The following is a 21332-nucleotide window of genomic DNA, read 5'->3' on the forward strand; positions in this document are numbered from 1 at the left end:
CTCCTTCCTTCCCCTTTGCCTGTTCCTGTCCCAGAGAATGTCCTTGAGCATCAGAGAAGACTCAGGGACAGGTGGAGACTGAGATTTGGGGAAGTGGCCCCCCTGTGAAAATGCTGACATTAAGAAGACAGAAGAACATGTAAGCAGCCTTCAAGGATAGAAAGGAATAGGAAAATTCATCCTGAATTTTTAATTAACAGACCTAACTTATTAAACAAGCTAACATTAGGGCAAGGACAACCACAGTGTTTTTGAAATATCCTAAAAAGCAATGGTGAACAAAGAGAAGGAAGCATCAAGAAAATGAATTGTTACATTGGTTTTGAGGTTCATTGGATTAAAAAAATCAGTTGCATTTTTTAAGCATTTTTACCTCTAACGCCAGTATTCCTTCCTTTGGCGCAGAGCTAACATTTGACTCTATTTCTTCTATCGATAACACGTGCAGACTGGAAGCATCTGAACCAATGTGGTTTTCAAATACCTCTCCTTGGTTCTGCTGCCTGCTACGTTCCAAGAAGGCATGTCAGTTTTCTTTCCCAAGTATTTAGGACGTATCTGAATAAAATAATAAGCATATGCCTGGTAGCACTTGTAAGAGGGAAGTATAGGTAGAGCCCAGACCCAACCCTCAGAGGGTATTGCAGCTGTGGAAAGGTAAGGAGACTTCATCGAAGACAGGAAGCAGATCCGGCAGGGCCAAACCTCATTTAATCTTACCGTGCTAAAAAGTTGGAAGTCAGTTCCTACCCACAGACATCAGTGTGATGATGCTATCGGTGCACTGCCTTTGTTTCTCAAATATTTATTCACACGTGAAGCGGACAATCACAGAAGCAAAGCCAGGCAGGATTTTCACAGTGCAGTCTTTGCCTCAGAAGGAATTTGTACCCCCCCCTTTTTTTTTCACCGATTCAAACTAATTTGGGATTTTCTATGCTGAGACTCAATCATAAAATTGAATTCAGATATAACCTTTTGCAGTATGTGGAGCTAATGAAATCACCCCAAAGGTCATTTACTTAAGCAATAAACACTTCAAATTGATCACGATCAGTTAAACTATCAACTCCAGGTAACGATTTTTTTCTCTTTTTCATTTTTTCTTTTGGTACTTACTCAACTACCAGAATTAGAAGATCGGTTTGTCCCTTGGGTTTAATATCCGATTTTCTCCTGATCCCAACACAACATGTGCTCTGTTAGATTTATGGTACTCTTAACGTGAATTTTATTTTGCAAGTCAAGGTATAATCACCAATTTTGTTGACATATTATTATGAACTCTGTAAAACCTTAGAAAAAAAGCCAGAAAGGAAATAAATCTGTGTATCCACATCTAATAATTAGATATGGTGGGAAAACTTGAAATATAAGGATACGAATGTAGGCATATGGAGGGAAATAAAGGACATTATCTCAAATTCAATATTTTTAGCTTAGTTTTCAAAATCAATTTTTATTCATCTCTCTGATAACATTTGGTAAGTCAGACTGTATGCAATAGTATTACATATCATTTTAACTCAATTAAATAAAAATAATGTCAGGAAACTTGGAAAACCAACGTTCCATATTTTTATCATTAGTTATATATTCTAATTTCTTTAAAAAATTCTAGGAATCATGCTATAGAAGTTTGCCACTATAGTCAAAAGTTTGATTTTAGATAACTCTAAGAGTATTATAATTATCACATAAATATATGCCAACACCTCATTTTCGCTTTTTATGTGGAAGCTTAGTTTGGGGCCAGTTTATAGCATATAACCCCTTCTGTAGAATATGGGCGGAGAAAATGATAAGTGAACGCTGAAATAATGAGTTCCAGTCATCAGGTGTGTCACTGGTCAGCAGGCCTGGTAAAGCAGCTGATGGTTGCTGAGGTTGAAAAGAAATATCAAAATGAGGTTTGGGGACTTTAGATTTAATTTTTTTTTCCGGCTCTGAAATCCATTCAAATGCATCAAGTAGCATCGTCTGTTGGAACCGAGATCAGAAGAGGATGGATAATGGATAATGGGGCCTCCCACAGAAGCTTAAAATAAATGTCTGCTAACTTCTCAAGTTCCAAATTCTTGGTTTATAGTACTATCCACTGTTCTTTCAGCAAGAATTACTTTTATATATCGAAAGTCTTTATTTTGTGTTCTAAAGTTTTTATTTTAGCTGAATATTCATCTTATCAATGTCGATCATACTGTTTTGGTTATATATATATTTTTGCATCATTCAGACAACTTATTTGACATCCCACCTCTAATATAAGCAAATCCGGTTGGCTTTCCCCTCAGAGTGTGTCCCGTTTCCCACTGTTTCTCATAGCTTTATCTCCACCACACGTTCCAAGTCATCAGGCCCCTCTAGACCACAGCAAGACTTGCTAACAGGTCTCCCTGCTCTCAACTCTGCTTTTTACAAAACAGTAAATCTTTTGAAATTAAATTCGATTATGTCATCCAACTGCTGCAAACCCTTTGATGACTTAGAATAAGATGCAAAGTCCTCACACTCGCCTTGAGGCTGTGCATGATCTGACTCCAGGCGTCCTCCTCATGCCCATGTTCCACAGCGCTGGCCCTGCACAGGTGCTGAACACACAAGCAGGCACTCTCCTCTGCACCTGTCCTCCCAGGGTCACCTCCTGGAAGGCTCTGCCTCAAGTACATCTGGTGTGTGCCTTCACTTAGGTCTCCACTCAGATAGCAGCTCTCCAGGGAAAGTACTCTCTGACCATCCTGTCTCATATGGATCTAACCCTCCCTGTTACTATACCCTCTGACTGTTTTCTTCACAGCACTTATTGGTATCTAATGTAATATTACTGGTGAATTGATTGATTGGTTAACTGCCTGGCTACCCCAGTATGTCTGCCTGCCCCAGAATATGAGCTTACATTAAGTCAAGGGTTTTGCTTGCTTGCTGTCTTCTCTTAACAACAACAACAACAACAAACAACAACAAAATTATATCTGGAAAGTAGAACTAGTGCTGGAATTTAGAGGCACTTGATAAAAATACAAAATATATTGGATTATTTGAGGAATGAATCTTTTTTAATATGCTGTGACCTAAGTATCCTCAATGTTTTACCCCAGTAATCCCAAGTCCTTGGTTCTTTCTATTGCAGTGACAGAAATGCTATCATTATAATAAATAACACTAAATATACATTTGCTTCTGTCTCGGGTATTTCTGTTATGTTCCTTTATGTGATAGGTATTTTGGAACGAGCATCACGCTGCTTTAACCCTTGTAGTTTTGTGGTGCGTTTTCTAACAGATAGTGTGAAGTTCACTCCTCAATACTCTTTCCAAATTCTTACTTATTCTTGCCTGTTCTTCTTACTTAGTTTTGCCAGATGATCAAAAGAATGACTGATTTGAAAAAGGTGTATTTTAACTGGAATTGTGGGCCACTGCACATGGAAATAGTTTGCAACTTAAAAATAATTATGAGTCTTTTGACTCAAGAGAAGTCTGCCTCTACATTTATTCAATAGAGGCTCAATAAAACTTAGTTTTCTGCTTTTCTGCACATTGCTTATTAGAAGTATTCTTAGGTATCTTAATATTTCACATACCATATGTAAATAATTTCCAATTGAGACTTCGCTTTATTTTAAGTGATACTTTCCCAGTGAGTCTCACCTGGTTTCTCTTTGTGTTTTGTAACTGAAGCTTTGAACTCATGTTAGATTATTTCCAAACGAGCATTTCCTTTTTAAAAATAACTCTTGATTTTGTTGTTTATGAATTTAATAAATATAGAATTGTATAATTTGAAAATTTTTTACATCATGGTCATTTGTTTTTGTCCTTGTCACTCCTTATCCCCTTTATCACAATAACAGACTTTCTCATTTGCATTTACATGAAAACACCTTGTCAATTGAAAATTTTATTAATCCTTTGCCCAGAAAAAATGCCATGTAAATAAGTTCAAATAATTTCAATTCACTTGAAATTAATTTTTGGAAAAAACAAACAAACAAACAAACAAACCAAAAAACCCCTTGTTTCTTTTCTAAATAACCAGAAAGAAATCTGTATATTGCATCTAGCCAGGAAACAACTTGGTTTTTTTTTTTTAAAGACTAATCTAAGCAGTGAAAGGTAAAACTAAAAGAAAATCACTAGAGCCTGAATTATAAAAAAGCTTAATAGATATAAAAATAATTCAGAACTCTGCCTTATTACCCTGCCTTTATCATGCATACATTTCATAGGCTTAGTTTATATAAATGGTAAAACTATGTAACATAAGTCAGAAATAACAACTGACATTTTGGCATTATAAATTCCTTCTTCCTTCTTGTTTGTGAAATTTCTGGACATGACAAATGTTCCTTTTATTTCATGTACTGCAGTTGCTTTTCATGTTCAAGTACTTTGTGATTCTCAGCTCTAGTACAAGACACTCATATCAGATAGTGTGCTGGAGAAGGTCAAGGGCTGCAAAATATAACTTATCCTCTTTAATCACTGTAAATAGTTCTAGATGAAATTATTTAGAGTAAGTTATTATGGATAACCTAAGATGACCACTGGTACATTGTTTGTAGAAACTGTGACACCTTCTCAGTGAAGATTTTATCCCTCCAACAAGGACTGTCTTTGAATGAAGTTAGGTCATATTAGGTGGGGCATAGCGTCAGTAATCCTGGTGCTTTTTGAAAGAACACAATCAATTTGAACTTCAGGAAGCTATTTTTTCTTTAAAAACTGTTCCATGGGGCAACCATAAAATCCCCCTCTTCCTTTATTTGCTTAGTATATATCCCTCTGCTCTTCTTGATGATGTGAACAATTAATACAAACTGTCACTTTGATGACTTTAAAAGGCTCATTTAAAAAGATCTCAATTTCTGAGGTGGGAGGCTGAAGGTGGGGGTGGAGACCAGGAGGGGCACAGCATCAGTGAACCCCGCAAGAGCCATGTCTGGGGTCAATAGCGCAGAGAACTTGAGGGTAAGTGGCTTTAAATTAAATATTATCATTTTTAAAAATGAGGTCTGGGCGGGTTGTCACTGCACAGAGGAGACCTAAATTGGGCTGTAGCACTGAGGCCCCCAGCTCCACTGGCAGAGTCACTGGCGCTGAGAGAGGGTGCCAGGCGAGCTGCCTGTGTGTGTGGGGGGGTGTTGCAACTTCATTTTGCTCTGACATATTTTGTTAGCTGATTAATAGTATGACACTAATTTAGGTCTCAGAAGGCTAGACTGTTCTGCAACAGGATAGAGAAGGAATGGCGGGGGAGGGGGGCGCAGAGAAGAAAGGGAATAAGAGAATGTGGGATGTCTCTCAGAATTTGGGCCTTGGGAAACTCAGGCATGTTTTAAAGACTTCACCCGGTGGCAAATGGAGAATGAGAAAGCCAGTGCCTTAAACAATTAATTTTGCTAATCATGCAATCTAAATTGTCACACTTAAGTATCTCAGTGTTGACCTGTTTAGACAATATGCCTTAATCCACAGGGGAGTAGTTTCAGTAGATCATGTTTAAGTTAGCTAATTAATATCAAAAGCAGTGTGGAATTGACTAACAGGTAATTTAATCAAAAGATAATTAAAACGATTGAAATTTATAAATTATTATTTAATTAATATTAGTTAATATTATAATTTTCAAAGTCTGAATTATGCTGATTAAAGGGTTCTCTCATAAATACCACTGAAAATTAATTACAAATTAATATAATCTGCTGAAACATCCTCTTAATGGACTTCCAGCTATTCTTGATTTTTGCAATAAATAAACATTAGACCCCATACGGCATCCCATCTTTCTGAATGTATTAGGCATTCTGGAAATGCTGAGATCTTCAACTCCCTGGACTTCTAAGGGAATCCACATTTATGATAGCATCTTTAAAAGCAGTTGAGGTTGACACCATGATTGGGATGTGAGGCAGAGGGTAGTGGGGAGGCTGAGAGCTCCAAGTGGGGGGGGGGGGCTCAGCTAGCCTGTTGGACCACACAATGTGCTTTTCTCATCTGTTTTAGAGAAACTTCCAGAAGGTAGTATGGTGAGAGTGCTAGGTCTGTCTGGATGTTCTCTGGTTTCCAGCATCAAAAATGAGTACTGGGGGCACCCTGGGAGGCCATAGAGGGGAGAGCTCAGGAATTCAAGACCAGCCTGAGCAAGAGTGAGACCCATTTCTACTAAAAGTAGAAAAATTAGCTGGATGTGGTGACACATGCCTGTAGTCACAGCTATTTAAGAGGCTGAGGCAAGAGAAATGCTTGAGCCCAAGAGACTGAGGTTGCTATTAGCAATGCTGATACCATGGTAATCTTCCCAGAGGATGGAGTGAGACTCCACCCCTCCCCTAAAAAACAAATGAGTATTGGTACTGAGTTGAGCCTATGACGGAGTGATCACAAACGTAAAACAATTTTATACAGTTTATCACATAAAAGAAAGAAGTAAAGAAGAAAGCTACACAAAGTGAAACTATGGCCCAGAGAGAGAGGAATAGGTCAGTCTCCAGGAGTGGAGAACGACTCCAACTCTGAGCACAGGCTGCCTGTTATAAACTCACTAGTTTGTCCCACCTTTCTCCTGAAAAGATTAGTTGCCGTTTCCTACCTTTTAGGGTGGTGGATAGGCTGTTGGGTGATTGACAGATTACTGGTCACATAACTGGGTGGTACTACAACAGTTTCCCTTTCTATGCATGCATCTTTCCCAGAATTCTTCATGAAGCCCCACCCAGGCTCTCCTGATTAGATGGCAGTCAGCTTTAGGTCAGTTAAAGGCCACTAGGAACTCCTTGCTCTGTGTGTTCCTCCTAGGAATAGTGCCTAGCTACAGTTTGTTTGCCCTTCCACCCTTACCTCTTCCTTGCTACCTGTTTACCCTCCTGCAGACCCAAAAGGGGGGTAGAGGAGAGAGTCCTGATAGGGAATGTTGCCCTTGGCCCTTTGCGTGTCTTTGTACTTCGCTATAATCCTTGCCTGGGGGTGAGGATCTACTAGGGGCAATAATCTGACAACACATCGAGAGATACTGGAAGTGGGCACATATCCTCAAGAGCCGTGGAACACTCTAGAGATAACCCCCTATTGTAGCTTCTTCCAGTATTTAATTTTTGACTGTACAGGGACCTACAAAGAGGAAATGGAAACCAGAAAGCTGAGCCAAAGGGAATTCTCTTTGGTCATTGAGATTTGTGCCATTCACCTTTCCTAATAAACTGAAAATGTAGAGCCTTCCCCCTTCTCCCACCCCACAGTGTACAGCATCTAGTGCTTTTGGAGTTGCCCTGTGCATACTTTGAAATGACCTTGCTGCCTACATTTATGAGGCAGTTAGATGCTGAATGGGATGTCATATAACCTAATACTACGTATAGAAGCCTCTGCTGAAATGTATATGCAGTAAAGACAGATTTACGGCTGCCTTGAGTTTCCCTTTGAATTTCCAAGATTTATCTGAGCTTAAGGTCTCAACATTAGTTTCATGCTGCCAGAGCATTTTTCAGAATTCACGCTAGAGTGGGATCTGGGGGCTGGTGCTGAATCTCCTTTGATGAACATACACTTTTGGTCTTTTTGTTTTCTCCAGAGTCTGGGACTGAAATTGAGGGTTATGGTCTTCATTTTGCTTCAGTCATTGACTGTGGACCACTATCAAAAATGCTCTCTTTTAATTGGAGCATTTTGGGAAAACTAATGAAGGAAAAATCTTGTCCCTTAAAAATTGAATCACAGCTGTAGTAGTAGATAAGACTGACACATTCAGTTCTTAGAAAGAGGCAATCAATGTTGAATGCATCAGGTGAGTTCATTTCTCGAGCTAGGCTTTAATAGCTTATAAAGAAGATTGATTAAGTTCTTGTCTGATAGATCAATAGTGGCATGAAACTGAGCTTCCCTCCTTCCCTTCTTAAATGCGGATTCCCTGTATGCTTGGAGACACAGAAACATTGGCAAACATTGGTGCTGTGCTTTTCTTTTCCGACTTGTTAATAATGACAACTATTATAAACAGGCACAATATTTATAAGTTACTTGGATTGCTTTACTAGATGTTCAACATCTAGGAAAGTTCATTAGTTCATCCAACAAATAAGTCTATTTTTTTAAGTGGCTGCTATGAACCGTTCTGGTCTAGATGAGGATTAAAGTGAAAATTTAGGGAAACTTTGTGGACTTAAAGCTTGAGATTCCACATCTGCTATTTATGTTTTTCTGCGTAGCAGGAATTATGCTGTTATATGAATGTTCGAACTTTTTGATTTCACCTGTTGTATTTTTAGCGTGGAATACAGTTTTTTGTTAAACTAAATTTATTTTATTATATTATCATAAATGCGTATGCATAAATTATGAAGCATATATTCCTCAATTCTTCCATTTAATTCAATAATGTGCTTGTATTCAGATTTTTTTCAGTTGTCTTTTTCTCTCTTTAGCCTCATGGAATCAATCATGGCTGGTAACACTAACCTACGAAATGTGATGATTAGTTAGATAATTATTTAAAGTTTTCCAGCAATGATTAACTTGCATTTATTTACAGAATGTTTTTAAATGCACTATTTCTAACTGCTCTTAAAATTGGGTAGGGTTTTTTTTTTTTTTTTAACTACTTAAGCCACTCCTCTACCCTGTACATGTATTAAGAAATAAACTCTTTTAATGACTTCCTGGTGCTCTAAGAATAAAGACAGAAAGACTTTCCTAGCCCCACATGGCTTTGTGTAATCTGACCTTACTTATTATTTCAGCTTCCAGTCCCACCACTCCCCACTCATTGCTTTTTTCTTTTCAACTAGGTGATCATTGGAAAATGTGTTTTTGTTTTATTTTGTTTTTTGTTTCCTTCCCCCCTGCAGTGAACGGTTTCCTTCTATTATTTAACCCTTCCCTCATTTACCTGGTTACCTCTTCCTTTAGCCAGCAGTGCCTGCTTGGCTCCCCCTGGAAAGCTGCCTTTGCTTTCTCCAAGGCACGTCCTTTATGGTCTCCTGAGTTCTCTTTACCCTCGTGTGTATTATGCCTTCGCTGGTTTAATTAGCTGATCAGTATCTGTGAGGACAGAAGCTAAGTCTGCTTTTGTTTATCTTTGCAATACGATAATAGAGTTATAATAAATAGAGTTCCTGGCACCTAGTAGATGCTTGAGAAGTATTTAGTAATGACTGTTGACTATGAGACTGCCTGGAACTGCCCATTGGCTTTCATTAACCCTTTTCCCTCCTTAAAGGGAATCATAAGCTTTAATTCAGACCAGTACTGATGATTCATTAATATGTTAAGTTCCTTCCTCTCTTAGTGGAAGTTGGGAAGGTTTTCATAGGGGGAAGATATGCAGGGAGGTGGAGATGATGGTGACAAAAATAGTTGTGTTTGAATGTCACAGTCGAGGACCCGGAGAAGGGAACTGTCGTATCATGAGAGTAAATGCAGTGTTTTCCTCTGGGGCTTTGTTGAAGAAAAAGTCTATGATTAATGTTAAAGTAAGATTAAAATACTTTTATGTGACATCCGAGATAATTCTGTTTGGGGGTAAGAATAATGGGCCATGGAGGGTAAAAGGATGTTTTAGAGAGGCTCTTCCCACACATGAACACCCTTCTGGGCACAAAGGGAAGAACAGAATGGAAATGGTCCAATGAACAGACACAACAGTCACTGTTGGTCGGTATTGTAACCATGGATTACTGTGAGGTTTAAAATGGTATGTTAGGAACACAAGATGTTTTCTAGGTAGGGGAAAGTATACTTTTTGCCCCTTTTGCATCATCGTTTTTACAGTTTTTCATCTCCTGTTAACTTTTCTTTCCTTTTGAATTTCAAGCCAAAGGAATGAAAGAGCACTTTTAATAGCATTTCTTAACTTTCAGAAACTGTAATGAGAACAAGTCTACAAAAGTGAGTGTTTGGGAGCCCGGGGGGCTGCCCCCCCCCCCCCCCCCCCCCCCGTCTCTACCTGTGCCCTTCGTGTTTTTGTTTTTAAATGACTAGGGCAGCCATCTTGATTGTATTTATAAAATAGCAATAAATACTTCTATCTTGATAGGTTTTTGAAAAAAGAACTATTTTATCCTTTCAGAAATATTTAAAATGGAAGGTATTATAGCTATTGTTTTAAGTTACCTTAAAATGATCATTATGAACTAAAATTGACAGTTTAGAAACATGTTATAACAAAGGCCTTCATATGCTGGAATAAGAGCAAATGTGCTAATTTTAATTTAATATTATTCTTAACGATTTTTATAGTAGCATAAATATGGTAATATAGGGAACTCTTCCGGGATGGCTGTTTTCACAGTCTCAATGGCTGGATAGCTAGAGTAGTGTTTCCATTTACTTTGGAACTTTGTCTTATCAAATACCTTGTTTTATCAGATAAAAGTTGTTAGTCTGATCGGGTATAGCATAAGGTTTATATTACTAATGTCTTTTAAAAACCATTTTAAATATAATAAATTTCTGAATTGAAAGGCTCAAATAAAAGATAGACTCTGCAGGGAGGTACCTTTGCATCCCTTTTTAGAATCTAGAGATACAAAAGGAACATGATGCAGAATATTTTGCAGTTTTGTAGATGCTTTTATTTCTGTTTCACCTGAGCAGTTTATTGTCTTGTTTTAATGAATATGAATTAAAAAATGAACAGTGATTATGAGTCTATCCTAGGGTCAGTATTGAATCACAGTCTTATATTTTCTCTGCTTAAAGAGCTTTATTAAAATAATAAAAATATGAGTTGACTCTTTTGACAGCTGCATGTGTTCTACCCAAATGGTTCTCAAACTTACCTGAGACAGTAATCTGTTTTTATTATAAACATTTCGTGACTCTGCTTACTGTCCTGAGATACAATTCATATTTAATGTAGCTTACTATCCATATGAATATTTTAAAAACTTAACATAATTCCCTAATTGTTATATAAAAGAGAAGGAAAGGACATGATTTACAGTAAAATCATACCTATCTCAGGATGCGAATGCTTGGCAGGACTAGAGCAGATGATGGAACATAGTTGGCAGGGTTTGACTGTCTGTCTGAATGCCATGACTGTGACCATGGCTAGTAGAGCTGTGATGTATTGGCTCTTCAGTAGGTGCAGTGAATTACCAAATGATGAATAATTCTTGGTAAATTTACAACAAAACAGTGTAGAACTTTCCCTTGATTGCATGGCAACTGTAGTTTCAGAAAATTCAGTTTATGTTAAATTTGTGGCAAAATGCACTTTTTAGTAAAACGTTTAAAAAGGCTTTGTGTTTATATGAAAATGGAATTATACCATAGGTTAAAATATAAAGGAGGTTTTGAATTGTATGACTACTTTTTAAAACAACATAAAATTATTAAAGATGTAGGTTTGGGGCTGGGCATGGTGGCTCATGCCTGTAATCCCAGCATTTGGGAGGCCCAGGCAGGTGGTTTGCCTGTGCTCACGGGTTTGAGACCAGCCTGAGCCAGAGCAAGACCCTGTCTCTAAAAAATAGTGAGGCATCGTGGCAGGCGTCCCAGCTACTTGGGAGGCTGAGGCAAGAGGACCATTTGAACCCAAGAGTTTGAGGTTGCTGTGAGCTAAGACACCACAGCACTCTACCAAGGGTGACCACATGAGACTGTCTCAAAAAAAAAAAAAAATGTAGGTTTGTTTATTACTTGGGATTACAAGACACCTAGCATCCTCTTCCTGAAAAATGCCAAAATAAGACCCTCTCCACCATTGTAACAACCAAACATGATTCTTTATTTTCCAGAAAGACCCTAGTGTTTTCCATTGAGAACCATGTGCTCACCAGCAAATATTCCTATATCCTATATAAGGAGATAGTGTCGGTGCTCCAAGCTAACTATCATTGAGTCTTTTATATTTGAGTTCAGTTACAGTAAATACATAGGCCAAATCTGTGTAAATATAAAGTATCTTTATCAAAAGATTAATTTTGAACCTTAAGGTATCTGAAGTTATAACAAATTTTCTAATGGTGAGCATGTGAGGTTAAGAATTTTTAGAAGAAAAATGATTTTGGAGGGGGAAATGGTACCCAAAACTGTTGTCAGAATTTAGCCAGGAAATTGTTATGCCTTCAATCAAAAGGCATGCTTTAAACATGGACTGACAAAAGGCATGCTTTAAATGTGGACTGAAGAGACAGGGGAGTAAGACAAAATGTCCAGGGACAGGCTCTAGGGAGAAAGCCAGTTGTGTGTTGTGTAAGTTGGGTTCCCCAGGATACAAGCTCTGTTCTGTGCAGGGATCCCCCCAGTTTATAAGACTGGCCAGAAGGAGATACGGGCTTACTCCCAGATGGTGATATGGGCTTAATGTCCACTTTGGGTGACCTAGTGGGAGCTCTACACCTAGGACAACCTCTCAGAGTTGAACCTGGATGTCAGATATTTATAGTAGCAGTTATCAGTCATTGTATGTGGACTTCTCCGAGAAGAGGTATGACCTTGAGCAAGTCTACTCTTTGCAACTGAGTTGATTACTGAACAGGCTGACAGCTGAAGTCCATTGCCAGCATGCCCAGCAGGTAGGACAATAGGTCCTTTATTAAGGGGGATTGGAGTGACAGTTCATGGCATTTACACCCTAGCTCTGAGCATATGCGCAGCTAGAATCCAAAAATTAGGGTTGGCAAGGATATCCATGGGATTTAGCCTTTGGGTAGGAGTCTGTGACAGCAGGAACCTCTGGCATAGGTCATGTTAGTAGCAATAGATGCAGTTTTCCTTATTCCAGGAGAATCCAGCTATACTGGAAAAGGGAGAGAGAGTATAGAAGAAGAGTTCAGGCATCAGAAGCCTAATACTGGTCAGAGAGCCACAGAGAGTGGCTTGAGTTCCAGTAGGAGGTTCAGCCCCAGGAGAGAAAAGAGAGACTGAGGAGCTAAAATACCCTTTGGAGACAAAGGATAACCAAGTGGCCTGGATGGAGGTGACATGTATAAGAAATAGGTTAACATCAACGAGAACACCTTAGGGACATGACGGGGGGTGTGTGTGTGGGAGGGGGAACTTAGGCTCCCAACACCCTGTGTCTAAGTCAGGACTGGCTTAAAGGTTGGCCAGCACTGGGCGTGTCTGAAGATTTTCCTTATCGTTGGTCATGTCATTTGAAACAGCAGCTGTAGAGAACAAGGAGAAACCCATTGTAACATGGACGAGTTTATCTGTGGAATTCATTGTGGTTGGAAGAAACAAGATTTGGTTGTAGTATTAGGCCTAGCACACTTTTTGTCTGGACCATTTTAGAGAATTTGGAAAAGCCAAATAACTCTCATCTCAAACCAAAATATTCTGAGGAATAGGTCTTCGAAAGAGATGGATGATTGTGGAACAGGAAGGCAAAGGACCAACTTCCAGTCTTAATGCTTCTTTTTCTGGTGGGCACACACTCCACTTCCTCTATCTGGATTTTAGGGTCCTGTGCAATTTGATTTCGTCCACTTGTCTTGCCTTGTGCCCTGGCCCCTTTCATGGGGTGTGTCCCTCCCTCCTCGAGGGCCTTCTGTGCTGCTTTGCCAGCTCCAGTCCCACCTTGCAGTCACTTCAGAGCATACCTTCTCTGTGGAGATGATAAAAGCTGCTTTCCTGTGATTATGCTGGCAAAGCTTAATTGTTCTTGAGTTACTTTATGAATGCTTGTTTTCTCATTCAGGTCAGTAGATCACAGTCCTCTGGAAAAAAAGGATGGTGTCAGAAGCTTCTTTTGTATCTTCTACAGTGCTCAGCAAAGAGCCAGCCACCAGGTGGCTGCTGGGTAAACACTTAGAGATTGATAATTGATAGGTAATGTCCAAGTTGTAGTTGAGTCCTTCATCCAGGAGGTGTGCCATAGCAAACAATGTGCCCTAATTGTATGTACCCTTATATTAATCTGATAAAAAATTAAAAAAATAAAACTAATATTAGTAAAAAAAAAAAAAAAGAAAATAAATTGATGAATGACTTGGCCTGAAAATGTATATACCAATTCACATTCCTGAATGAACAGACATGGTCTTGTTTTTAAAATTCTCTTCATAAGATCTCATGTTTTCTTACATCTGATGGTAATGAAAATGAAAATGTCTTAACCCTAAGCCTATGAAAATATGAATTCCTATCAGAATAATTTTCCTTCTTTTTTTAATGAATATGTTTTATGCTATAGTCAAAATTTTAGGTCTTGGTGGGAATGAACTTCTGTTTTATTCCAGTGTAACAATGCTATCTGTTCATCTCTCTGAGAGATGCCTGCCCTGTCATCTCTTCTATGGTCATGACCCAAACAGTACTAGGTGGCAGCTATGGGGCAATATTAATTATTCTCAGGAGTGCGTTTCTGTGATAGAATATGAAGTTCAGGAATAAGAAGACATCTTCTGCTCATAACATCTTGTTTCATCTGTGTTATTTGATTAGAGATAACCTCTTATTATTAAGGACTCCTCTTGGATATGATGCCATTTCTTTTCTCAATGCTTAGTCCCATAAACCCACTATAGTCCACCAATATCTTTTCCTTTTTGTGATACCTCAACAATATGAAGATTATATTTAACTCTCCTGGTGGACCCTCTCTCTCATTTTAGGCAAACCAATAATTTAAAATCTTTGTTATAAATACTTCAAGTCTAAAAAACGAGCTTGTTTTTAATTCTGTAAACTTGTTTGAAAATAGCATCCTTGGAAAGTTAAGGAAAAGAATTACTGATGATCATTGTTAAAGGTAGTAAGAAGGACTTTATTCAGGGTAGAGGAGGCATAAAGATGGGTCTTGCCTGCAATAGGGTCTTTCAATGAGGGAGAGAAATTAGGCTTAGCTCTGATTACAATAAAGACAAATGGAGATTTATAGTCAAAGAGCAAGGTAGGGGGACAGTAGGTGGGAAATTACTAAGAAGACACATCAGGGGTAAGGGAGATTCTTGGTAGAGTAATTTAGTGAAATTTTTGCTGAAGGCAGGTCAGGGTGATAAGATATCAAAGATGGTTAGATGCCAGTGGTGGGGGATTTTTCCTACACTGATTTAGGATTCTTGCTCAAACTGTATTTTAGAAGGACATGGGGAAACCTAAGATTGGGCCCAGTTGAGCAGAAGGTTAGGGAGAAAGACTTTGTCATACATTATTCTTTACATTTTCAGTTACCAATGTTATGCCCAGATCACGAAGTCCCCCAAAACCACCAGGGAGCTGAGTCCAATGCAAAAACAAAGAGTCTTTATTCAAGCTCGAGCCTGGACTCTCAGGGACCCAACACAGCAAGCAGGTCTTAGCTAAAAGCCCTGCCTCGCTGTTGTCTGTTTTCTTTATAAGGGTTGCATATTATGGGATAGAATAAAATGCAGGTGAACATTGCTACCAGAGGTCGCAGGAGTTGGTCTGATTGGCTGGGTTCCAGGAGGAGCATTCTAAGGGTTTCCTGGAATTTGTGGAATTTCCTGGAACTGGGGGCTTTCTGTGGGCAGAGACTTTCTATAGGCTACTAAGTGGCAGGTTTTTTACAAGATGGAGTCACTTTTGTCCTCTCAACCAATCATGATTGTGTTTTATGTATGTGTGTGTATATGTATATAATCACAGTCCCTGGTATGTAAGTGAATTTTTGGCAAATGGGAGGTAGTAGATAAGTCCAGATACAATCCTTTTTCCATATCCCACGCTGGTCTTCTATTAATGGAATTAGAGGAGTTCTCTAATTATATATATAATGTTACATGTGTATGTGTATATACACGTATATATGCATGCAATTTATATTATAGCAATAACATTTTTAAGTAGTGCTTACTATTTTTTAAACAGATACTTGTAAAGTACCTACAACATATCACTCACCAGGTACTCGAAATACAGAAGACCGAAAAAATCCCTGCTTTTTTATTCTCTGTAGTGGGGGATACAGATAATAATTTATGATGTTTGATAAGAGAAAACAGACAATAAGCAAAATAAAGCTGAAGAAGGGATATGAAATATCAGAACCTTTTTCTTTTGTGTTTTGTTTAGCTGCAATTTTAGGTAGGCGTGTTAGGGAATAAGAGGGTGATTCTTACTTATACAAAGACCTGAGGAGGTGGAGAAGAGTATTCCAAGCAGAGGGAAAAGGAGTTGTAAGGACCCTGAGGCAGAGATATGCTTATGGAATAAGATGGGGGGGAATACAAAATGGGACTGGGTGGGGTGAGATTAGAGAGGTGATGGGGAGTCTGATCCTGTAGGAGTCCATCTTGAAAGCTGATATGAGGACTTTGAGTGAGATGAAAGCCCTTACAAGGCTGGGAGCAGTATGATGAGATAGTTTTTATTATTATGCTCATTTTACAGAAAGGTAAACTGTATAGAGCTCTTATATAAAAAACAAAACAAAACACCTTGAAAAACACTTTCATAATGGAGTCATTGACAATATAATCCTGTTGTATTTTTGTAGGGAGAGATGCTTTAATACTTGTTCATGCATGATGGAAAGGGTGTTCCTGTATTATCTCTAAGCAAAGAACAAGGCACCACTTCATGTGGTGGTGGGAATCCTTCAAATTTTATTAATGGGGGACCATCATGGGTGGTGGAGAAGTACTGTATTTGGAGTTACCTACTAGTTCCCATTTACCAGAAGCTCCCTAAGTGCCAGGCATTGTGATAAGACCTTCATGAGCATTGTGTTATTTAATTCTCTTATCAATTAGGTAGGTACTACATGTACTATTTCCAAGGTATAGATGTATAGATGAAGATCTGTGTGATTAAATAACTTACCCCAAATCCCACGGCTTAATGAGAGCAGGAACCCTTCTTTAAGCATATAAGATTATAGTAGCTTCTGATATCCAATCTCACATTCTTCTTCCTAGAAAGAGGTTAAAAGCCTAATACTATAATTCCAGGAGCCTTTCCCTGTGTCCCACACTGGACTTCTTCCACTCGGATGAGGCTAGGTGTCTGTTTATTTCAGAGCTTTTATTGCTGAGTGCTTAAGTTTTTATTTTGTATTGCTTAAAGTGAGACTATAAATATTAAAAGACAGCTTTCAGCCGGGCATGATGGCCCATGGCTGTAATCCTAGTACCCTTGAGGTTAGGAGTTTGAGACTAGTCTGAGTAAGAGTGTCATCTCTACAAAAAATAGAAAAATTAGCTGAGTGTGGTCATGTATGCCTACAGTCCCAGCTACTCGGAAGGCAGGAGGATCTCTTGAACCCAGGAGTTCAAGGTTGCAGTGACCTATGATGACATCCTTGCACTGGAGCCTGAGTGACAGAGCAAGACTCTGTCTCAAAAAATAACAATAATAAATAGATAAATAAGCTTTTTTCCCCTTTCCTCTTCCTCTACCCTTCTTCCCTCTCAGACCTCCTGCACCGTCCCTCACCTCTTCGTCACTAATGGTAATGACTGTGTGCGCTCTTTCATGGCCTTCCCATGTTCACATACAAACACATTTATTTCCTTTGCTTTACAAAAATGAGATCATGTCATACAGACTTCTGTGCACGTTGTCACTCGACATTGGGAAAATCCTTGTAAATCAGCTGGTATTCAGCCGTCCCCACTGAAGGTATTGTCTTTGTTTTCCACTTTTTGCTTCAGTAAACATATTTGAGCACATGTTCTTACCTACTGATGCTTCCATGTCGAGGTTGAGTCCCAGGAATAGGATTGCTAGGACTAGAGTACATATGGCTTTAATTTTATGATATTTCTGGATTATTTTCAGAAAGTCCTATAACAATTTTCTTTTGTAGCAGCCAGTTGTTGAGTGTAACCATTCACTTGAATCCTCCTCAGTAGCGGGTGTTACTTCTCTCTTCAATTGCTTTTTTTTCCCATTTGATCTGATGTTCATAAAATATCTCATGGTATTCTATTCTAATTTGCATTTTTCTATCTGCTAGCGAGGTTTAGTATATTTTATAAGTTTACTGGTCATTCGGATTAGTTTATGAGATGTGTACACAAATACTTCGAACATTTATTGGATGGTATACAACCACTATCTTTTTTAAAAATCAAGGTGAAATTCAGATAACATAAAACTAACCATTTCAAAGTGAACTATTCAGTGGCCGTTAGCACATTCATAATGTACAATCATACTTCTGTCTAGTTTTAAAATATTCTTAACACCCCCAAAGGAAATCCTGTACCTTATTAATTACTCCTTATCTCTCCTCTCCTAGTCCTCTGCTTTCTGCTGCTGTGAATTTACCTCTTCTGGGTATTTCATATAAATGGAATCATGCGACCCGTGACCTTTTATATCTGGCTTCCTTCTCTTAGTATAATGTTTTCAGTGTTCATTGATGTGATTGGTGTGTCTTTTTCTTATCAACTTGAGTAGCTAGTTGTAGATTCTAGATTTCAAAGCCTTTATGTCATCTGGATTGTAAAATTTTCCTCAATATGGCATCTGCCAATAGATTTTGTTTATAGAATAGTCGAGTAAAACATTGTAATACTTATACGCTTGGATATAGCTACCTTTTTAAAAAAAAAATCTGAGTTGAATGCTCAGTCTTTGAAAACTCCTTCTGATTTTTTTTTTTTGTGGAGGGGTTTAGGTTTACATTTAAATTTTTATGCTAATCAGCATGCAGTATTTCTTTTCTCTCAGAAGCATAGTCACTAATTTCATTGCTGTATTTTAAATAAATTACCCTTTCGTCACTCAGTTGAAATGGAACCTTTTTTGTATATTATATTTTTGCTATTGCCTTTTTTTGGATTCTGTAGTGCTGTGGTCCCCAAGTCTTAGGCCACAGACTGGCACTACTGCCTGTTAGGAACCGGGCTGCATAGCAGGAGGTGAGCAGTGAGTGAGCAAATGAGATAAGCTTTATCTGTATTTACAGCTGCTCCCCATAACTCATCACTGCCTAAGCTCTGGCTCCTTCAGATTCCCCCCATTCATGGAAAAATGTTCCATGAAACTGGTCCCTGGTGCCAAAAACTTTGGGGACTACTGCTCTACTATGTTCTCTGATCATTCCTATACCAATACCATACTGTTTTTATTATAGTGGTTTTGTACTGTTTTTCATTTTTACCCATTAATTTTTTTCTGAGTTTATGTTAACAGATTTTTTTCATTGTAGGCAAGAAAAATTACTCATTTGTAAAAAATTTTGGAGTGTAAAAGCAATAAATTTAAGAACTCATTCTGAAATAAGTGGTTAGATAATATTCTCATATTTATAATGCTAAATCTGTAAATTTTAATGCTGATTAACAAGAAAATATTGCTGACTGCTACATGAATGGTCTTCTTCATAGGGAAAATATAGAGGAAAGCCCCTTCCTATCAAGTCTTTCATAGAAACTGTGTTTCCTCCTTGGATCCAGAACCACTACATTAATCTGTGAGTGTGTATGAAAGCAAAGTACAGGGTGATGCACACAACTTCTTGGGCTTCTACATATAGAAGCTATTTGTAATCTGCTTTTTAGCTGTCTCTTGCAGAGCCTACTCACACTGTGCAGACCTTTTAGTTCCTTGATTAGTAAAGGCCATTGAACTCTATTCCTGAAGCATTGTTAAGCAACCATTGTATACCTATTACTGGATAAGACCAAGAAAAGACGACCTTACTTATTCCAGCTTTGAAAAAGAAAGATAATTTTTACTTCATGAAAAGAAGACACAATCTCTACCCTTGAGAAAATCACAGCACAGTTGGGGAAATATAAATATTTATAATTATATCTAAATACATCTCCAAATCAACATTTATACACACTTATACACACATATCACAGTCCTAACTTACATTTGTAGAGCATAGCTCTTTATAGTTCAGAAAGTGTTTTTTCATTAAAATTGTTTTATGAGGATGTCCCTACATTATGGACAGTGTCCAGTAGCTGTTTGTAACTCCAATTACTGATGCTCACAATAAGATTGTTAGGGTAAAAAAGGTCAACAATCATACAGAAAAGATGGTTTAGTTTCTGCTGCTCTTTACCCAGCATTATTTTTTGGTACAGCCATCCTTGGCTCCTAACAAGAACAATTCATAGTACAAAGTATAAATTTCTACAAGACTGACATGGCCCCTGCTGTGATAGAGAGAGAGAGAGAGAGAATTTGCTTGAGAGGAAGAGGCCTGCAGGGCAGGGGAGGCAGGGAGCATAGATATGTGAGCAAATAATTAGAATAGTGATAATCATATAGCAGACTGGTACGTGGGACATGTAATTATTGACCTGACATAGGTGGATGTCAACAAATGAACTTTCTAATAAGGGGGGCTGTTGAGTGTGTGACTGGGAAGAAGCATTGAGGAAGAAGAAGAGCATTAAGGCAGAAGGAGAACAAAACACTAAAGGATCTGGGGGAAGGTGGGAAGGGCTAGATTATCAGTAGCAAAGTTAGATGAAAGCTAGAAAGCTAGAGAGTGAGTCAGGGCCAGATCATGCAGGAGTCATGGGTCAACAGGAAGGTATTGGAAACCATCCCTGGAGTGGTGAGAAGTTTAGGATGGAGATATAGTCTGGGCTTAGTTCAGATGAGGGCATGAGAAGAAAGACCAGTCAGAGGTCTGTTGACAGAATTTAGGTGAGAAAGGAGGATGACTTGGATTGGAATATTTGGCAGTAGTGATAGATAGAAACTAACAGATTTGAGAATTTTCATTTTTTAAGTTCTCTATTTATTGAACCCAGCAATGAGGCTGGATTCTTGCTGGGTTAGAGGCAGAAAACAACTGTGCTGGGGTGTCCCCATGGAATATCTCCACCTCTAGCTCTAGAGTGTACTGCAAAATCCAGCTTTCTCCGGGGTGGCCCTGTCTCTGGGTTTATAAACTTGTACTGGTTCATTTGTTGAGTGGTACTTGAATGACAGCTGCGAATGTCTTGAAGCCCAAATAATCTCCTTGACTGCTGCTGGTAGGAGGAGCTGCTCTTCAGAGGGGCCGCTGCCTCCCCACTCTCGACATTTCTCTCCAGGCTTCTCTGCACCTTTACCAGGTGCCAGGAGGGGGGAAGAGGAGGACTGTGCCTCACTCTCTTTGTCCATGTGTACCTCTGCTGCTGTCCCTGAGGTTCTGTTACTCTTCTATGTATTTTTTGCTGGGTTTTAAAACTTAATTCCCTTGTTAGGTTAACTCACTCCTGTTCTATTTCATGTACAGAACTGACATTGGTTGCTAGATCCTATGATCCAGGTGATCCAGAGTTCCCTTCAGAACCAGAGTCTTCCTGCGTACTCGACCTCCTGAGAATTCACAAGTCTTGGCAATTGATTGTGATGTTGAGAATATCTCCCACCTTTTTGACTTGGGCTTGAGGAAAAGATTATTTATTTATTTATTTATTTATTTTTTGAGACAGATCCTCAAGCTATCCCCCTGGGTAGAGTGCT

The sequence above is a fragment of the Otolemur garnettii genome, unplaced genomic scaffold (assembly GCF_000181295.1).
Source record: "Otolemur garnettii isolate 467f Iridium unplaced genomic scaffold, OtoGar3 scaffold00024, whole genome shotgun sequence".
NCBI classification, from domain to species: Eukaryota; Metazoa; Chordata; class Mammalia; order Primates; family Galagidae; genus Otolemur; species Otolemur garnettii.